At 49.6% G+C, this 20,562-nt stretch overlaps 1 long non-coding RNA gene across 1 annotated transcript; it reads left to right on the forward strand.

Moving 5' to 3' along the window:
* Positions 1 to 15,708: 15,708 nt before the first annotated feature.
* LOC140690458 (uncharacterized) lies at positions 15,709 to 19,998 on the forward strand. The gene is made up of 2 exons (XR_012065734.1): positions 15,709 to 16,027; positions 17,159 to 19,998. It is a non-coding gene; the product is annotated as an uncharacterized lncRNA (long non-coding RNA).
* Positions 19,999 to 20,562: the final 564 nt, after the last annotated feature.

Raw genomic sequence — 20,562 nt, forward strand, 5'->3', positions numbered from 1 at the left:
CCTGTATCTATTTACTCTGCCAAGCCCAGAAGTAAATTTGAAACAGACATCCAATTCCATTCATATTTTATTTCTTATTATTCATCTTACCTCTTCAGAAATCTGAGTTTCAGTCTTCTCACCCATTTCCAGAGAATGTCTGCTTTATTTATCCATGTATTTCTAAACTTCCGCATTTTCTGTGTTCAGTAACACAAATCTCTTTGAAGAATTCAACCATGTTATTGTCTATGCATTTTCCCCCAAGAAAATAGCTTCTCATTTGCTTTGGGAAGCAGTCAAAGCTTGGTTGATTATCTTTCCCCATTGAAACCAAGTTTGAAATTTAAAGGAAAGGGGAAAAAGAAAGGCTGAAACCATCTCTTTTCGTAACTAACATCTTATGTGTCAAGATGGGCATATTTTCCAGTTCAATGCACACTTAAGTAAGGGGAACATATCTTGTTGTCTTCTTCTGAGCAGTGGACCCAACAGGTGACCCACAGCCCAGCCTACGCGGGACACTAAGTTCAGGCTCTGCCGCCTGCTCCCGACGTGGGCTCCAGCCATTGCGCGGCGGACACGCGCAGGGGCTACTTTCTAAATGGCATTCTGTGCTCCCAGGCTTCTGCGTGCTTGAACAGTTGTGCTGAAGGGCCATCCACATTTACCAAAGTCATCTCCTCCAAAAGGAAGTCTTGCGGTGACGTGTTAATAGCACTGTTTTATATGGCGCAGCAAATCTAGCCTACCCCTAGAGGCACAGCAAATTTTGATATATTCTGCTTCTCTGAGATGATGCTTATCTGCGTGGTGTTTAATTTGCAACTTGTTAGCCATTACTCATGCTGCTTGCCAATTTCTGTTCAGTGTTTCATACCACTGTCAAATTAACTTTTTACTGGAATATGCCTGGAAAAGGTGGGTGCCGCCCAAAATAAACTGGTTTATCACTTGGATTTCTCTTAGCCTGAGTAGTTTCCAGAACTTTGGCACTTTATAGATTGTAAGTCAAATTAATGTATAGGAAGACTTATTGCTATAGCTATGAAGCAGTTTTTATCTACTACTTATCTCAATGCCCATCTGTCTGTCTGTCCATCCATCATCCATCCACCGTGCATCATCCAGTCATCATCTGTCTACCTATCATCTATCGATTTCTCTCTCTCTCTAATCTGTGTACATCACATACTCAAACACTCAAAGAGTAATTGATAGAAAAAGGGATCTTCAGGGCAATAATGAATTAACCAAGTATCCTTTTATCTTTGCAGGGAAGAGAAAGTGAGGGGGGAGGGACAAAGTAGATGCTGTCATAATTCTATTTAATTTTAAACTAATATTAGACATTGGTCAAAGGGTACAAACTTTCAGTTATGAGTAAATTCTGGAGATCTGATGAGCAGCATAGTGACTGTAGTTAATAATAATGTAAACTTGACATCTGCTAAGAGAGTAGGTCTTAAATGTTCTTACTGCGCACACACAAACACACACACACAAGTGGCCACCATGGGAGGTGATGGATGTGTTAATTACCTTGATTGTAATAATTATTTCAGACACACAATCAGAACATCATGTTGTACATGTAAATGTAAGTATGCCTATTTTTTAAATTGGCCTATTATACCTCAGTAAAGCCGGAAAAACTAAGAAAATAAAAACTGTATGAGACTATGGTGTTTGAAAATTTCTTTTAGTTGCAAAATTAAAATGTCCTGACCTCCTGCACACACGCTCTTTTGACGTACTGGGCCTCCAGGTTCAGAGACGGTGGCTGCACAGATACCTCACATTGTTTGGATGAGCTGCTAAGTGTGTGTGTGTGTGTGTGTGTGTGTGTGTATTTGGGGACTGTGTGTTTGGAGGGGATGGTGCTGGCAGGAACAGGAGCCACGGGAGGGCAGAGGAGACATGCACGCGTCACCCTAAACGCCTACTCCATAGCTGGTGCCCGGCTTCAGACGTCCTGAACCGAGGGTGTGGGTGTGCCCAGCAGGTCACAGGGTGGTTAGAGCTTGGCAACTTCGAGGGAGGTGGGCACCACGTGGACTGGCTGGGTGGGCTCCCTGCATGGGGCCTGAGCGGGTCACACACTTTCCCCTTTAAGAAGAGGGGGTCTGACGCTCCCTTGTCTTCTCATTTCCTCTCTGGGACTCTCTGAAAATTGTGAATAAAAGAGGGGTGTCTGTGAACCTTTTAGCTTTTCTTCCAGATAAAACCAGCAGGGCATTGCCTGGCCGAACTTGCCTCCTGGCTCTGCCACCTGCTGAGGCTCGGGGGGCAATCCCAGGGCGCCGGGGCGCCCCTTCCTGGAAAGCTCAGAGGAAAGGCCTTCCCTCCCCACCTCTTCACTTGACTTGAGGGTTTTGTGAGGGTGATTTGCCTGGCTTTAATGCTGCACACACAGATGGTCCAAGGCAGCTCAGAGTAGTGGGAAAGAGGAAACGGCTGTGTGTTCAGGTGTCACAGCAGTGATGACTACTAGGGACAGCAGTCCTTCCTGGTAGGCGTTCCAAAACTTACGGGCACCGCTCCGAGCTGCACGCCCACATCTGCCGACATCTCTGTGTCCAACCCCCGTGCCCAGGACATCTCCACTGCGATCTTCCTCGCTCACATCCACTTATCCTGTGTCACCCACAGCACCTGTACTGTAGACACGTCTATCCATGTGTGTCTGTGTCGTCTTTCTCCCTCTGTATCATCTATACGTGTTCTCTGTCTCTCTCTGGATCTAAATCATCTACACCTGTACTTACACCACATCCATTCCACACATAGATGTTTTTTCAGACAAGAGCACATTTTTATTTTCACCTCTTAATAGTAAACTTTAATTGACAACAACAAAAGAGACTGTGCAGTCTGAGTTTTTATTTTAATAAAATCAGAACATGTGCTGCGCATGCAGTGACTGCATCTAAACTAACACAACAAGCAAGGACTAAAGGGATATGAGGGTCAGGCTTCACACACAGCAAGTTTAAATCCACTTTTACGTGATTTTGGAAATTTTACTTGTTAACTGAAAATACTGTTTGCCAAATAGCCTTGCCAAATGCTCTTACTGAATGTGCAAGTCACTGAACAGGACAATACAGCAAAAATAAGCACCTACTTGAGGATTGCAGTGGGCCAGAATTCATTGACAGTCTGTGTCTATATCTGTATCATTATTTATCTATAGTATCTACACATACATCTATACCCAAACTCAAACCCTTCCCCATCCCCGTCTCCATTCTCATATCCATCCCCACCTCCATCCCCATCTCCATTTCCACCTCCATCCCCACCTCCATCTCCACCTCTAACCTCATCCCCATCTCCATCTTCATCTCCATCCCCACCCCCACCCCATCTCTATCCCTGTCCCCATCTCTATCTCTATCCCCACACTCTAACCCAAACCCAAACCCATATCCATATCCAACTCTACAGCTATATAGGCGCACCTCAGAGATATTTTGGGTTTGGTTCCAGACTACCATAATAAAATGAGCATCAAAATAAAGTGAGTCACAAACTTGGTTTCCCAATGCACATGAAAGTTGTGTTTACACTATACTGTATTTTATTAAGTGTATAGTAGCATTATGTCTGAAAAGCCCTTATCCTGTGATGTGTGTAAACATGGCTGCTGACAGGAGGAGGACTGTCAGTGTCAGTCACTGTAGCAGATGAAGGTCAAGGTTGTGGAATAAGTTTGGATTCCATGGTCACCTCACTGTTCAAGTTTGGAGCAGGTCTTCTGAAGTGGGTGCACTGTTAAGTTGAAGAAATAGACTTCTTGCAACAATCCCTCCCTAATTTGGACGAGATGGAGAACTTCAAGTTGCAACACGAGAGCACTCAAGACACAAGTGAGGGTGCTCCTGATCTGGTGCGTAGGCCGGGAGCCCCTTCATACACGGGGGTCCTGACACGAGGACTCTCTGGGGGAAAACTGGGAGAAAGACACCACAGGATATTGTGTATACAGGAACAAAACCAAGGAGAGAAGGATAAAGCACACGTTTTTGAGCAGAGTTTGTGAAGAGGATGGGCAAGTCTCCAACAAGTTTCCAACTTTCAACCTGAGACAGGCTGGCTGACCATGTGGCTTTGCCTCCTGGTGGTGAGTCACTGAGACAATGTCCAGCCTTTATTCTGGGGGGATGGGCAACTCCATGCTACTCCTTACACTTTCAACATTTTACAACAGAAACAAGTTGTTAAGACAGCAACTTCTGCTGGTGATTCTCTGCCTGAACATCCAGCTTAGCCAACAGTATCCTCATCACTGTAGTTGTTGGGTTTGAATAAACGAGCAAACGTCGCTGTAAACGAATCCTGCAAATGACCTTGAACAGCCCGGGCCTTGGGCTCAGTCTTCTGGCCAATGAGGAAAACCCCAGCTTCGAGTGGCTGCATCCTACTCCTTTCTCGGTGTTCCCCAACCCATCTCACCGGGAAGCGGTATTGAGACTGTCCCCCTGCCCTGAGCTGTGGGCTTCCAGAGCTGCTTTGGAGACCTTCCCGCACGCTCCCGGGAGTCAAACACAAGCGTGTGTTTGTAGAAAGTTCTTCTGCAGGTGGGGTTGTTAGGTCCAAGAGCCTGCATGTTTTAAAAATTGAAACACATTCCAAATTCTGACAGTGGTTACTAGGTTACTTGTGGGGACTGTATTGGTGACCACACCTTTGAGTGACTGATGAGAACCCTAACATTTATGTTTTCACAACCATGAGGTCTTTGTCAATCTGAGAGATGAACAATTGTATCCCCTGCCGTGTAAGTCTGTGTTTGTCACATAAGGAGGAAGGCTGAGCTTTGTTCACATGTTTGGATCCATTTTTACCTCCTTCGCATTTCCTATCTGTTCACACGTTTTGCCTGTATTGCTATCATGTTATTGATCCTTCTCTCATTGATTCATAGAAGCACTTTAAAGTAAGGGCGGCAGGTTTTCTCTGTGACATACGTTGTAAATAGGCTGCCTGTTTATTTCTTGTTTTTGGTCTATTTTGTGGCGCCCTACCATTAGAAAACTTCTATTTTTACGTATTATGTTTGTCATTCTGTTCTTTCACAGCTTCTGGATTTTTTTTTTTCCAGAAAGGAGATCTTCTTCACTCAGTGATTAGGGATGTTTTCCAGTGTTTTTTTCTGGTATTCTCTTCTGTTGTTTTTGTTTTGCAGTGAAAGCTTTACACTATATGGAATTTGTTTTGATGTCAGTAGAAAGGTAGGCGTCAAACTTTGTTTTTTCAGATTGTCTGTGTCCCTGGAAATCTGGTTGAACCTTCTTTTTCTCCTTGGTATGAAATGACACCTGTATTATATACTAAATCCTGGATATGGATATTTGGATCTATGTCTGATTCCCTATCCTATTCCATTGATCTATCTGTCCACTCAGTTCAGCTGCTGTGACACTGACACTACAGTATTTTTTTGCCCTGAACCAAGGGTCATTTGAAAGTAGGTTGCAGGTATCATGATATTTCACTTCTAAACACTTCAGCATGGATCTCTTAAGGATAAGGACGTTCTCCTAAATAATCACAGTACCTTTATCACACTCAAGAAATTCAGTATCATTACAAACATTGTCTAATATTCAGTCCAAATTCCTTTAACTATCATATCTCTCAGGGGTCCTTTAATTAATTAATTAAAAATCATTCTTTTTTCCCCTTCTGGTTTTATGGAGATATAATCGGCATATAACAGTCTACTCTTTTATGGGGGAGGGGGTAATTAGGCTTTTTTTTTAATGGAGGTGCTGGGGATTGACCCCGGAGCCTTGTGCTTGCTAGGCATGTGCTCTGTCACTGAGTTACACCCTCCCCGTGTGTGCTCTGGTATGTTTTAACATCCAGTGTGAACAGCTCCTCATAATCACTCCTTTTTTCACCACAGCAATAGTATTGATATTACTTTATGGTTTTTCCTTTATGGATGTTTTGTCAGGATCTCATGACATTTTAAAATTAATTCAAGTGCAGTTGATACCCTCATGACACGGACTTCCATCTAAAGGTAAAGTGTGGGGATTTTGTCACGACTAGACCAGACACAGAATGTGCAGGCAGTGGCTGGCATGAAGCACGCGCCGGATCAATGGTGCCTGGGATGGAATAAGCGGTCCGTGATGGCGGCCAAATGAGCTACGGAGACTGGACACCTAAGACACTGAGAAAGTAGAAACAATGTATGTTGATTATGGTAAGAAAGGAAAGACGGAATTGGGGCAGGTTAAGGAAAAGTCTGTGAGGGTTTGGTGGCGACAGAAGCTTGTCTGTAAAGCGGGAGGGGTAGAGGCATGGAACCAAGTCCACCGAGCATCAGACTTCATTTGCAGGTCATAGGGACGCTTCTCTGGAAAACACACATCATCTAGAAATACTATGAAAGATAAAAAAAGATGAAATAATTCATCCAGGTAGCTTAGTGGAAAGCAAAACACCCACAGCCTCACTACGCCACATGCACTCAGTGACCGGTAAACAGCAGAATGGAGAGAAGCAAGCTGGCCTGATGTCTGCAGGGTGTGTTTCACGGTCCTGAGTGTTGCACCTGCTTTACTTCACTGTGTCTTCATTATCTGTCTACAGAGCTGAGCCCCGACCAGCAACTCAGCTTCATTTTTTTCAGCACAGACTGTGGATTCCAGTCTCCGACGTGTTAGTAAGAATTCAACCAGTGTTTCATCGTGAAATGAAAGCGTTGTAGGTTATTTTGGTGTCTGCCTTTGCAAGGCGTAACTGGCAGCTCTGGACAGAACATGGCGCTGTGTCCTCTGTTGTGTTCGTTTGTGTTGAAGCCAGTCCTCACGGTGTGATTTTCAGATTTCTTGCCCTGCTCCTCCGGCAGAGTGACTCCGTGGTCTTGCCGGTGGGCGTTCTCGGCTATGTGACAGCAGTTACTCTGCTCTCGGCTCACCGTTACACAGAGTGACAACTCACCATGGCTGGTCAGTTTCTGGGACTCAAGGTGGTCGCTGGTGGGGAGGATCAGGGAGAACCACTCTGGTGATAATATTAGTGAATACGCTTAATTCTACAAGTGTAAATTGAAAAGTGAATATGCCTGGACACTGTGGTGGGCGCAAAGGTTTAATGACAATGACAGCGATGAAGTGGTCACATGAGCCTAGCCTCCTGCTAAGTACTTGAAATGCTTTCAATCCTGTAATTCTTAAGATGATGCTCTGAGAGAGGCATTCGTCTTGCATCAGTTTTCTGATTTGCAGCCTGAGGAGAGGCCCTGTTGCTGGGACGCCCATCACATGGTGAGTGGGGAAGCTGGCTCTCAGTGCTACCCTCTGGGGCAGAGCCCCATCCAGGAGACATGGACTTATCTCAGGAGGCACTGGGTGCTGCGGTGAGACGGTGGGTCCCTGTTCTGCGCAGCTTGCAGCTCCTCGGAAGAGTACACGCCCTGTCACGGGCCCTGACCGTCTCCTTGGCGGAAAGTCTCCGAAGTCAGAACCACATCTGTCATTCACATCATCACAGCTCAGCTGCCTAGCAGATGTCCTGGTATAGGTTGCAGGGGTGAAAAGTGAGCTGATTTAAATCACAGTAAAACCCTGACTCAGAAAACTTAATTCGTCTACACATATTAACTAATATCCCATGGGATGGAGACACTTTATTTTTGGTTCTAATCTTGAAAAAATCTCCATCACTCATAGCTCTTTGCTGTGAAGCAGTGAGGCTGTTATTTTTTTTTTTTCTGTGTGGGGTGTAGTATTTCCTTTTGTGGCAAGAGGCAAACATTCTTTTTCTCTATAAAAGCCCGTCCATCTCTACCCAGAGCTTGGAATCCCACAGCCTAGGACTTTACTGGAAAATCAATTGGCGGCAACAGAAACGATTTTAAGACCTTGATTGACTAGATGATGAGCCACTGAAGCCATGAGTAGCTGAGGAGAAAATTCTAGCTGCACAGAGATGGCCTCAAACCAAGGAAAATATACTGATGAATGTATCTTTCAGTGTGAGAACTTGATATTCAAGAAAAGCAGTGATGCCGCAGCCCATTTGCTCCGGTGGCTCTGTGTGAGTGCTTGATGAGCAGGTGGTCACGCCATCCCCCCCGGCTGTAGGGTGCTTATCTTCGGTCCAGAGCCTGGCTCCCGGAGTGGGAGTTTCGCCTGATCTTGAGTCCCTAACAAAAGCAGGGTTTCCCCAAGTCTGTGCACCGTAGTCTCTAAAGGCAAATGATGTCACTGTCGTCAAGAGAATTGACTTCAAGACAAGAATTGTTTTTGTTTTTTTTTCAGTGGAGGGACTGGGGATGGAACCCAGGACCTCATGCGTGTTAAGCACATGCTCTACCACTGAGCTATTGTTTTAAATTGTCCTTTCCAATGTGTCAGAATTGTGACAGAGCAGCATCGTTGATCAAATCCTTCAGGATTTGAACCTGGAGGCTGTCACGTGGCCACGCCTCCACCTCCTACTGGAAGCAGAATTGGGTGATGTGTTTCTGGACAGGGTGTCTCCCTTCCCCTAGAGGGCATGAAGTGAGAGGAGGAACATCTCAGGCTGACTCCAAAGAGCACAGCTCTTCCCTCCACTGATGGTCTCGACTCTGTGTATCCCAGAGACGTCTGTGACACTGGAATATAAATGTTCTACGAGGCTGTGGCACCTGGCCGGACTCTGCAATGCTTTAGTACATTTGAGAAGCATGGGCTTCTCTGGTGAGAATTTTAGGAGAAATCTGAATACTGGGGAACTTCCCTGAGAAGAAGGATGCGCCCACATTTGAAGATTGCACCCATGTCAAAGGGAGTCCCCGCCGCGGCACCTGCATGGGTCAGCTTCTGCAGGTCACGGGGCACTGCGTGGTCAGAAGGAGGTGGGCCCGGAGGATGTGGCTCCGCCAGGAGGGGAGGCGTCTCGGGCCCCATTGCGGTCCGTCCTGACGAGCTCCCAGCGCCGCTTCCAGGCTCTCCCCGTCGGTGTTACTCACCCTCAAAGTCCGGCTCTGCACCAGCCAAGCTCTTCTTTCTTTTTTAATAGACTGATTGGCTCATTTTCTGCTGAAAAGAGATGGCTTCTACCTATCAGATGGCATTAATATGAATGGGAAATGGCCCACCTGTTGAGGTCCCCAAAGGTCACTCACACGTGATGAGCAGGGGCAAGTGGTCCCACCGACGCCCGACTTTGAATCTGTGACGATGCTTTTTCTCTGCCTCAGAAGCTGGTGGGCTTGGGGGAGGGGCAGCTCGGTAGTGGAGCATGTGCTTAGCGCGCACGAGGTGTTGGGTTCAATCCCCAGCACAAATAAATAAATAAATACCTTCCCCCCCAAAATTTTTTTAAAAAAGTATAAAGAGATTGAGGGTTTCCGCCTCAAAGGGGCTGGAGACGTGGTGAGGCCGAGGGGCTGGGGTGCGCCCATAGTCCTGCAAAGCAGAGCGGGAGGGCTGGGGGCTCCTGCAGCCCGGAGGGAGGGGTTGATGTTCCCTCTGGGAGGGGGAGGTTGAAGGTGAGACGCAGCAGAAGCAGGCATTTCTTGGGGGAAAGCAGGGTGTGAACATCTCCGGGGATCTCGGGAGCCTTTCTCCTTCCACCTGTGTTCTCAGGACCCCTGTGATGGCGCCTCCCTCCCCTCCTGTGCCTCCGTCTCCGTGAGGGCCTGGCACATCCACCCTTCGGAGGGCGCTCCTGTCCTTGGTGTGGTGGCTTCTGCTCCACGGAGTCACAGGAGAGACGACTGTTTTGGGGCAGCTGCGGGAAAGGATGGCGGGGCAGGAGAGGGATGTGCCTCTGCCTGGTGCCAGCTGGGCAGGGTCTTGGCTGGGGAACAACCCCGCCAGCCTCCGCAGCCGGGACCATGGGTTCGGGTCATCGCGGCCGGCCTGTGTGTTCCAGCGCATCCTGGGAGGTGAGGGCGCCGCTGAGCCCAGCTTGCTTTGGGTCTCAAGGGAAGATGATTCGAGAAGCAACGTCTACTGGTTGCAGTTGAAAAAGAACGAAGGAGTGAAAGAAGCCCCAGCTTGTCTCAGAACCACCTGGACAGTGGGATGTGTGAGAAAAGCCGCACAGAAACTTCTCGCATGCATGTGAGAGAGCATGGGCTGAAGGGCGTGCGGGATCAGGACAAGACAGCCTTACAGCGGCTCGCACGCTCCACTGACAGCTCTGCTGTGTAGGCGTTGTTGCCCGCGACCTCCCCGTTACAGAGGGGATGCCATTAAAGTAGAGAAAATGGCTCATCTTGTGCGGTAAATTCAGACAGAGATGACGCTATTTGCCCAGCAGTTACATCCAGGAAATCATGGGGAGATGCCAGGCGCTTCAAGGGGGAGCTGCTGCTGGTGCCGGGGCCAGAGCTGTCTCCCGGCTTCTGCGGAGGAGTAGGGGCTCTTTGTGCTGGGCTGACACCCGGCGGGAGGAGTATCATGAGCTGGGGTCTCAGGAAGGCTGTCGGAGAGCAGCGGCAGATGGGGATGCGACCAGATACGGGGCCCAGAGGCCATGAGCTGCAGGGACGCGCTGGGAACGGAGGCCGGGGTTCACGGGGCTCGGCTCCCCCCAGCTCTGCCCTCGCCGCCCAGCCCAGTGCCCCATCCATCCCCAGACACGGGGAGACACTGATGGTTCCCCACGGGATGTGTGAGTGAAATGCTATTATTCTAGAAACTGGGAATCAGAGGAGAGGAAAATTCTCCATCCTGCAGATTCGCATGGTTCAGGTTTGGATTACATTTCATTTGGGAAAATAAAGAAACGCAAAGAAAAAGAACATACGGAAAACTCACACTCAGAACAGAAAGCAACCGCCCTCCGGTCCTGAGGGCACAAGGACGGGGGTGCTGCCAGCAAGCGACCCTGATGGAGGGCTGGGGTCGGGGGGCGGCAGTGGGGGAGGGGAGAGCAGAGACCATCCCACGGGGTCCACACTGGACGGGGCTTCCATCACCGTGGCCTCTGGGCATCTGAAGGGAGGGGGCCTAGTGTTACTTCGGGCGGTGGGCAAGGCCTCAGCCTCGCACGCAGGGCAGGGGCAAGATCGGGTCCCCCCAGCCAGCGCCCCCTCTTCCCGGCTCCTCCCGGCCCCACCCACGGCCCCTCTCCCACCAGGGAATCCTCGGCAGGCAGGCGGCTGTTGCTGCAAACCTGTTACTCTGGTTTAACTCTAATCGCCCACCCCCACCGCTCTCAGCCCTGCCAGGCGCCGGCTCACTCACCCGTCTGGAGGGGCTGCTGATAACTGCCGTGGCGCGGGGCGCTATTGGCCTTTTTAAACGAGAGATAAAGATTCTCCCGTGCGATGACAGGAAGGCCGTGAGCAGCCCGGCCTGGCCGTGGTCAATACGCTCTCCCGCGAGGGAGCAGCATCAGTTTCATTACCCATCGGGGCAGGGGCTCCCTCCTCGCGCCCACGGCCTGCCTCCCCAGGAACTGGAGTACCGTGTGGGTTTGCTGGGGAGGACGCGGGTGCCCACCTGGCGCGGGGCCCGCCGTGGGGTTCAGGTCAATGCGTCCAATGGCTCCTGACCCAGGACCCTCTCCGCACCTGGACTGACAGCCGGTGGTTTGTCCATCCCGACACGGTCCCAGCCAGGTGGAGGGCGGCCACATCAAGTCAACTATTCACCACCTGTCGTCCATGCACGGCCGTGCTGTGTTCGGACATAATTTTGTTGAAATTGAACTTGTGTCCATTTGTTTCACAGAGGTCAGGTGACTCTGGAGGTCGGGCCGCCGGGCTCTGCAGGGAGACGGTTGGACCTTCATGGACCTTCAAGTCACACAAGGATGAGGCGTGAAGAGTGGGGCCAGGTGTGGGCTCTGCCCGCGGGCCCAGGACCCGTCTTCTTCCTGGGAGTGTGAGCTTTCCTGACTTCACAGACAGCAGTCAGGCAGGGTTTGGGTGGGTGCGACCAGGGGTTCAAGATTTTCACCCAGAAACCGTCTGGCCAGGGGTCCTGGCCTTTCTTCCAGACGGCCTCTCGCTCCCTTTGATGGCGGCAGACACAGAACTCTCATAAAAGAGACAGCTGAGTACGTCCTGTGCTCCCTGGGAGGGCAGAGGGCCTGTCCTGGGTGTCTGTGGTGCCTCCCCCACGCAGCCCCCCGGGAGGCTGGCCCGCGGTGGGTGCGGGGCTGCAGCCCAGATGTCTGGGCTATGGGATGGGCCCGGTTCTGAGCGGCCCTACCGTCCACCCCGTGGGGTGGCCACGGCCACTCCGTCCTCTTAGCCACGAGGGACCCACTGGGTGTCTGGGGACTGCAGGTAGCACTGCAGAGTCTGGTGATTAAAACTATGATCTTTTGGAAGATTTGCCAAAGATCTGGCTCCAAGTTCACCCTGGAGGCCCTGAGCGGACGCCCTGTTTACGACGGCCCCAGGCACCCATGGCTGGGTGGCATTTAAACCTCTGACAGCTTGTCTGTACGAAGCCCCACTTGTGAGGGATTTATAACTCAACCATAAAAATCCACTCTGAGCGTAAGGTTGGCAGCAAGAACTCGTCTCAGGAGGGAATTAATTAATGAATTTGTCTCTTTCTTTCATCAATTTGACTGACACCTTCAAACATGCTCCCTCGAGATGTGGTCTCAGCAGATCTCATAAAACAGGGGGCTGGGGGCTGGGCCAGGCCTCTGAGGAGAGAAAGCTCAGAATTACCAGAACTGCAGGAAGATGGGGTCGTGAAGATGAGGTCCTCTGCGGCCCCGCGAGGCCAGGGCGGTGCTCTGAAGGGGCGGGAGGCCAGAGTGTGAGCCTGACCGCAGGCAAGGCCCTCCCTGCGCCCGGCAGCCTGTTCTGTCTCATGAAGCCAGCAGAGGCCTTGCCGGGCCCTCTCCACCCTCCACGGTGTGCTTCTCTGGTCTCTGGAGACGGGGAAGGAGCTGCCCCCACCTTCTGCTGGCCCCTTGCACCAGCAGGGCTGCAGTCTGCCTGCGGGGAGTTGGGGAGAGGCCAGCCCATGGTCGGCTGTGGGCTCGCCGGTCCGCTGCTAGGCCTGGCTGACCCCAACCTGACAGGGATCCCTGCCCTCAGCCACTGGCCTAGGCTGGCCGGGCACCGAGTCTATAGGCCCAATGTCTCCCCGGCAGGGGCCCCAGGGAGGACCATCGGTCTGCGAGTCCAAGGTGATGCTCTGCCCAGCTCACCTTGAGCGTGCTGAGGGTCTGAAGGGCGGGCCGAGGGGTCAGCCTTCTGCAACCCCCCCCCCGCAGGGGGGATGGTGGATGGCCGCCCCGTGAGCTGACGGCTGTGGCAGGAACCAGAACGGCTCCTGTGTGATACATGAGACTTTCTGTAATTATCAAAGCAGTGACCAGCGATGAGCAGTAGGTCAGTGCTGGTGGACAGCCCGTGAGCATGATTTTCTCATCGATATGGAGTGACAGTGGCCACTGGACGAGCTGAGGGCTTCGAAAGCTTACGCATCGGTCACTGGTCCACTCTGACCGAGCTCAGCAGGCGTCAAGGTCACGCTCACCTCCCAGCTTGCTTGGCGGTGCTGTGTCTGCTGCGTGGGAAACATCACCAGGCTCTTGGCCCGCGGAGAAAGGCGCTGGTCCCGGGAGGCTTGTGGCCATGGAGGGCTGCCCGGTGCCCTCCCTCATGGTCTTCCTTGTTCAGACCCGTGTTGGGGAGGCCACATCCCGGGGCACCTGCTCCTGTGGCTCTCCCTCCAGCCAAGGGCACTGCACACCCTCCCCCCTCACTCTCTGCGCACTACTGAGTTCAGAGCCATGACAGGTGAGGGACGGGAAGGGCTGTGTCCTGTGCTCGGGGACCTCTCGCACCACGTGGACAGAGGCCACTTCATCCATTGGCGTCCACGAGGCCACTCTGTCAGGCCTGTGCCCCTTCCCGCCCTCCCTTCTCCCTCCTGGGCTCCTGAACTTGGCACTGGGCAGGCGGGGTGAGGACCTTGTCTTGGCATCTCTTGGGAAGTGGACTGCATGGCCCTCTTTGCCTCGCCTGGGCATCCCCAGGGACCTCGGTGCTTGCCCAATTCTCCTCAAAGTGCACTCCGAAGGCTGAACTGTCTCCCCTTCCTTGAGCTCCTGGCCCCTGGGAAGGGGACAGTCACCTGTCCTCCGAGGTACTGACTCTTTCCTGAGGCATTCGCAGTGGCCCACACGTCCTGTTCTCAAATTCTATTAGTATATCTTATTATACTCTCTTGAGTTATTTCATAGAAAATCAAAGGCAATTGTTCCTACAAATATTTTTCTCTTATGGCCAATTATGAGTCAAGTATGCTGCAAAAAGGAACATTAAAAAAATAAGACTATTTTGGCAAAAAAGGAAATGTTTACATTAACCTCTTCTAAGGACTGAGAAAAAGAAATGTAGCTTTGTATGGATATCATCCTAAAAGATCTGGTAAATATTTGCAATCTTTCCTTCCATGTAGATTTATAATCAGTCGAAGTATGTCACAGAAATAAAGTAAAATGCATGTTCATGCCCCCTCCCTCCTCACAACCCATTAGTCTAAGAAATTGTCTAAAAGCAGCATGTCATTATTTCAGAGTTAAACAGTTTGCCGTTTTTATACAGGAACATCAAAACCATATATGCTTCAAACACCAAACCTTTTTTTAATGGCTTTCAGATAAAACAATTTATTTATGCAATTAACAACAACATGCAATTTCTAATAATTAGCAGATAATAGTTATCTGCAAAGTACTTTATAAAATTGCCTTTGAACTGCATTCGTTCTGTGGGGAATCACTGAAAATTGGACTATAAAATTACCAGAAAATGTACTGCATTAACAAGAATTTTCTATATTCAGGTTCTCTTCAAATTTATGGGCTTGAATATTTGTAAACAGTTGGTTTCATAGACAGAAACCCTATCACCTCACCTCTCCAAAAGGGAAAAAACACATTTTAGTACATTTGGTTATTGTCGAATTTTTATTTTCTTTATTTTAACTTTGCTTTCTCCTCTTCCCCACCCACCCCCATTATGAAGACATTATTTTGTTATTATTTCTTCTTTGAGAATTAAAAAAATCCCTAATATGCCATTTTTATTGGTATATATCCATTCTTTGTAATTCCCTCTTATAAACAATATTATACATTCAGCAATTGTAAAACATTTCTATTAAACTGAGTCGTCTTTGAAGAAAGAACAGTAAAAAACTTTAAAGAAATATGTTGAACACACATCAAGAGGACACCGAACGTGGAAAGGGTTTTTTCTGCCCTTTCTTCATTTTTTAAGAGAAATTCCTAGTGCGTCATCACTCAGTGGCTCAAATTCGGTCTGTGGTGTTGGAAAATGTCCTTATTAAAGGCATATTTTCATCTTGTTTCCAGCAGAGCATTCTTCATTAATATGCTACCAAAACAATTCAAACCACAAATCCAGGTTTGTTTTTCCCAAGAGGACATAAAGCCGGGAAGGCTCATCGCGGTGGCTTGTGGCCTGGACTGGCTGAGACCCCACGGGCAAGTGTGGCCACAGAGGTGCTCAGACCAGTGGGTGCTCTCTGGCCACGCCCCTCCGCCATGACCGTGCCCCCACCATCACCACGCCCTTAATTATGGCCACGCCCCTCCTCTGTGACCATGCCCCGCCCACCCACAGCCACGCCCCTCCACTGGGACCACACCCCTCCACTATGGCAACACCCTCCACTGTGGCCACGCCCCTCCTCTGGGACCACACCCCCAAGCACCTGCGCCTGGCCACCTAGACTCGGAGCCGCAGGCCCGGCCCTTCGGGCGGCCTCTGCCAAGGCCGCTTGGCCACTTACATCAGGAGAAGACTCCCCGCGTGACGGGGATGCGGCGTCCTGGGAGGAGCATGGGAGCAGAGGGGCTCTCGGGCCCTCCCTGGGTGATTCGGCTCCTTCGCGCTCACTGGGAGAAGGCTGGGAGAGAACCGGAGGGGACGCGTGTCAAAGGGAAGGATGAAGATCTCGCAGAGGCGGTCTGAGCAGGAAAGTCAGCTCTCAGGGCGCCCGGAGGAGGGTTCTCCTGGGAGGCGCGGAGCCGCCCGCCAGAGCCAGCGCAGAGCGACCACTGCTGCGGGGGCAGAGAAACACAGGTGTGAAATTCTGCTCCAGTTCACTTTCTCTCTGGCGCCGACGTGGGGTCTCGGAGCCCCCCCTCCCCGGGCTGGTGGTCCTGAGAACGCGCTGGGCCTTTGGCCTGCGCGCCCCCATCAGTATAAACGGAAAGAGGCAAAGGGACCGACCCTCACCCCTCTGACCTGGAAGCAGCCTTTGTTTCGGCCGACTTCGCTCCTCTCCCTTGTATCCTAATGCACTTCACTGCCTTCTTTCTTCCTTCTATGACCTGCACAGGCTGATGGGTAGCACCACCAGGCAGTGTCCACATCCGTGAAGGTCCTGATGAACTTTTCTTGATACTGTCTGTTTTGGGCTAGTTTTTAAGTCTTCCCACTCCCACACCCCTCTGCTCAGAATGGCAAACATCTGACTGCATAAATACAATTGCGTATTTTCTAAGTGCTTCAGTGACTTTAAAGTATTTCACATTATTCCAAATGAGTCAAAACTAGACTGAGAATTGAATGAGCAGAAGAAAGGTGAAAATGTTAAAAGGAAGGATTACTTCTCATTCTTCTAGGAAGCAATCTTTATGCTCCAGGAACGCATGTTATTTGATAACCACTCGAATGTAACAAATAACTTACTCAGCTGATACTTCTCTGGGAGAGTTAACAAGAGTGTCTGTGGAGTCTGGAGGACACCCCAGCTCTGAGATTCTCCTGAGAGTATTTCTCAAACTGTCATAATCCACCCTCTTTGGTAAGAAGTGACGGACACTGTAGTGCAGTCCTGAGTGCTTCCTGGGTCACAGAAGACAGAGGTAGATGGCCAAGGTCCGTGTCCTCTGGCCCCAGCCTGTCTCCACCCCCACCAGCTGGATGACATAACTGATCTGTCTCCATCCCCAAGGAACCAACTGCAGACGCGTGCTCCACAGAGGACCATATTACGGCTTAGGTCCGTCTCATAGGCCACCTGTCACCTGCAGAAGCCCCCACTTCTCTGGGACACTGTTCATGGAGGTGACGGCCCAGACTCCGTTTTGATGACAGAATCTCACTCAGCCCTTGAGTTAAGGATATCAAGCACAGAAATCTTTTCCCAAAGCCACAGGCTTCTTACTCTGTGTTTAACATATTTTGTTATCTGTGATGTTCTTCCAGAATAACGGGCAAGTACGGAAAAGGTGATCTGAGTGACTGAACACTACGGAAAAGGACATTGCCAGGATGACAGCCTTCGTGAAGCCGCCTGGCAAGTTTGCAAACTTTTGAGAGTTTTTTTATACTGTCTCAGAAATGGCTACAAGGAAATCTGACCCGCTTAATCACTTTTTCTTCATATGATTTAGAAAAAAAAGTAATTAGCTTTTCCGATCTGTTTTTGAGACCTCTCAGGTCATTTAAGTCAAGCAGACACGCCCAGCTGCACTCAGGACAGATTCAGTTCTGTCTGCTTTCTTCGCTTTTCCTTTCTATCCTTCTCCCCTGCCTCCCTTCCTCGCTTCTTTCTGTTCTTTTCTTCTGATTTTCCTTTTATCCTAAACTCCTCATTTCCGAGCTTTAAAAATCTGTGTCCAAATGAATCCTCTCAAAGAAAAAAGAATCGCAATACAGTGAAGTATTCATTTGGATAGATTTTCTCTTAAGACACATATAATAGTCTGCAATGAAAGTTATGTTTTATCACGTGCTCTGTTATGAAGTCAAATCAAGAGACACAGCCTTGACTATGTACATGATGGCCTGGCTTCAAGACTGCGGTAGAAGTTTGAATATTGGTGTTACCACCTCAAGTTTGCCTGTTTTAATGTCTGTTGGATTTTTATAAAAATTAGGCAACTAGACAAGAGTATGCTTCAAAAAGCTCCATATAGACTCGTTATGTACTTGTTAACTACAGATTAGAAATTACGAAAACGCTGACACTGATGAGACAGTTTCTACTAGAGCTGGGAGGGGGGCTACCACGGTGGCTCAGATGCATGGCTAGATATTCTTTCATTTTTTCTACCAGTATTTTGAGAGCAGTTCTGAGAAAAGAACCATCTCCCATTCCCTTTTGAATGTGCATTGTCCCAACCAAATTAGCGCTTTGATTTATGTAATTATATTATTTAAGTAATAAAATACTCATATAGCCTTTTGGTTCGCTGAATGCATCCAATTACTCATTGTTCTCCCAAATAACATCCTTTTAACATTTAACGTTTTTTCCCCTATTTCCACCAAATTCTCCAACTGTCTACTTATAGCTTGTTTGAAAACATCTTCTTTCCCACTCTGAAATTAAAATCTGATGCTGTGAGGGAGAACTCGGTCAGGCTGACTGCCCGTCCCCGGTCTCACGGGTCAGGAGACAGTGACCTCCACGCGAAGAGATGGCGGGGCTGGGAAACCGAGCACCCTCTCTCCAGGGACCAGGAGAAATCTCAACCGTTCACCCGTTCATTCAACCAACACTTTGTGCTCCCACTGTTGCCGGGCCCTGGAAAGAGGACGGAAGAGGTCGGCTTCCTCAAGGGAGCTCCTTGTTCAGTCCGATGGGCAGCGATCGATCTTATCCCTGAAAAGCCGAATTTGGCATTTTAGCCCTTTCAGTATGGAAGCCGAGTGCTGTTCTCATGAGAGATCTTTTGGTAGTTCAGCACTCACAGCGCACTCACTGATCCAGACGGAAAGCATTTCTAAAAGTCAACTTTCAAACATATTTGAGAAAAATGAACGACTTGGGCTGTTGGCACTGAAGTCATTGGTGCGTTAGTTTCCAGAACGTTTCAGAGAGGGAAGAAGCCAGAGCGCCGCCTCTCCAAGGTCTCAGTCCTGTCCCGCCACCACCGTTAGCAGGTAGGCTCGTCCAACGCCGAGCGTTTGTCCAACTGCAGTTGGACAGGATGTTTTGTGTGTTTGCTTCAAGCTTTGGTGAGCACACCAAAACCCACGTTTAAACTGGTGTTTCAGCTCACAGTCACACACATGCGGGTCACACAAGCAGCATTTCAGAGAAAAGCAGAGAGGACACCCATAATGGGGCTCAGACAGCGAGCAGCGTCCGTGTAGCTGCCAGTGATGGAGAAAGCGGCTTCGCACGCAGTGGTCAGCACGGAAGTAACAAATAATGCTACTGCTTCCACTTTGCAGATGGAGAGACTGGAAACCGGGGACTTGAAACGCCCTGCCTTTAACAGAGAGACTGAAAGGTTTGAATACAAGGAGGAAGAGCAGAGGGAGGAAACCAGCGTTTCTGGCAGGTGGGCTGCTGGGCGTTTTGAGCACTCTCGTCCCCTTCACCCGCACAGCCGCCTGACAGGAGGGTGTGACCATCCCCATGCGAAGTCACATCCTGGAGACGGAGCTCAGGGTGCCGCGTGTGTCCCAGGACAGCTGTCAGACGACACCGGCTGTATCCGCCTCCCACTTCCGCGTCATGACCGGACATCTCGGACCTAAACTGTGTGGCTATTGCCTGTGGTCCTGTAATTTGTAATCTTCCAAAATCAGGGCTTGTGCTGAGAGAGCTGCATGTATTGTATGTGCTCATGGGTGGAACCACAGATTAAAACCCCCTGTCACACCGGCTAATCCTGAGCCGTGGAAAACGCACACAGAAACGCACAACTGTCATGGACGGGGTGAGGAAATCGAAGGTGAGAGCAGTGATTTTGTTTTCTTCGCCATCCCGCTCCTCGATCTGAGGAGGCGATCACTCAGCACGGTTGAGACAGCTAAATCACATCACCAACCTGCTCAAATTTGCCTGGAATATTAACTACCTCCCGGGACCACGAACCGTGTGACGGATCCTGGCTTCTCTCGGCAGGGTTATTGACATGTGTTCTTAAGATTGCGGAATGTTTTATTGACTTCATAATTATTCTGTGCATGTGGTTAGCTTGGTTTTATCTATGTGTAAGCTGATTTTATGCTCTTTAAAATGTAATAAAAGTAAATTATCTATGATTCTCCAAGAGCAGAGAGGGTCTTAGAAGAGTGAAGGATTCTGACTTCTATTGTCTTGAGTCATTCATTTAAAAAATAGTGAGTCCCCTCTGTATGCTGGGTGCTATATTAAAGATGCAGACAGATTGTGCTTTCAAAAAAGTTTGTAATACAGTAGAGAAGGTGAGGAATGTAAAAAAAAATTGTATTTGCGGTGCTTGGAAGAGGTGCAGACTCGTTCAGAAATTTAGCAGCACGGCCAGGATTTTCTGGTTTAGATTCAGGAAGTGTTCACGAAGGCAGCATTTAACTAGATCTTGAAGAATATGTACAATTTTGAGAAGCAGAAAAAAAAGCAAAAGCTTCCTGAGGGAAGGGGACAAAGGAGAAGAGCGGCTTCTGGGAGATGACGCTATGTGAGGACTACACTGAGAGTCATAGCTGGAGCCCCAGGTGGGCGAAGGTGGAGGGAGTCCCCATGGGTGGGGCGGGGACCCTCCTCCGTGAGGCCGGGGCTCAGGTCTCTGGGTCAGGACAGCCCCGTCGGATGCTTGTTCTGCTGGGGGTTGACTGGCATCTACTCCTCAGGAAAGCCGCAGCTTCCGGATCTGTGAAGTGGGATGAAGACA

Source organism: Vicugna pacos, chromosome 30, assembly GCF_048564905.1.
Source record: "Vicugna pacos chromosome 30, VicPac4, whole genome shotgun sequence".
NCBI classification, from domain to species: domain Eukaryota; kingdom Metazoa; phylum Chordata; class Mammalia; order Artiodactyla; family Camelidae; genus Vicugna; species Vicugna pacos.